This window comes from Apaloderma vittatum, unplaced genomic scaffold (genome assembly GCF_000703405.1).
Source record: "Apaloderma vittatum isolate BGI_N311 unplaced genomic scaffold, ASM70340v1 scaffold33442, whole genome shotgun sequence".
Lineage (NCBI taxonomy): Eukaryota > Metazoa > Chordata > Aves > Trogoniformes > Trogonidae > Apaloderma > Apaloderma vittatum.
The window spans coordinates 14,750-14,998 of NW_009704694.1; positions in this window are offsets into that span (position 1 = coordinate 14,750).

Sequence of the window (249 nt, forward strand, 5' to 3'; positions counted from 1 at the left end):
CGTGCCTGTGGGCCGAGGGGCTGCCATGGGGATGGGGACAGAGATGAGTGCCGGCTGGAGAAGGGGCATGGAGAAAACACGGAGGGCTCTTTCTTGGCTTCCCTGCACCACTGTCCTTAGGGAATGATGTGGGCAGGTACAGGTAGACCTCGGGATGAATGTCAGATTCATCCCTCTGCTCCCTGCAGAAACCCCAGGCACTGCGTGCCTCTCCTCCACTCCCCCCAGGCCCTGCCCTGCCTATCCCCC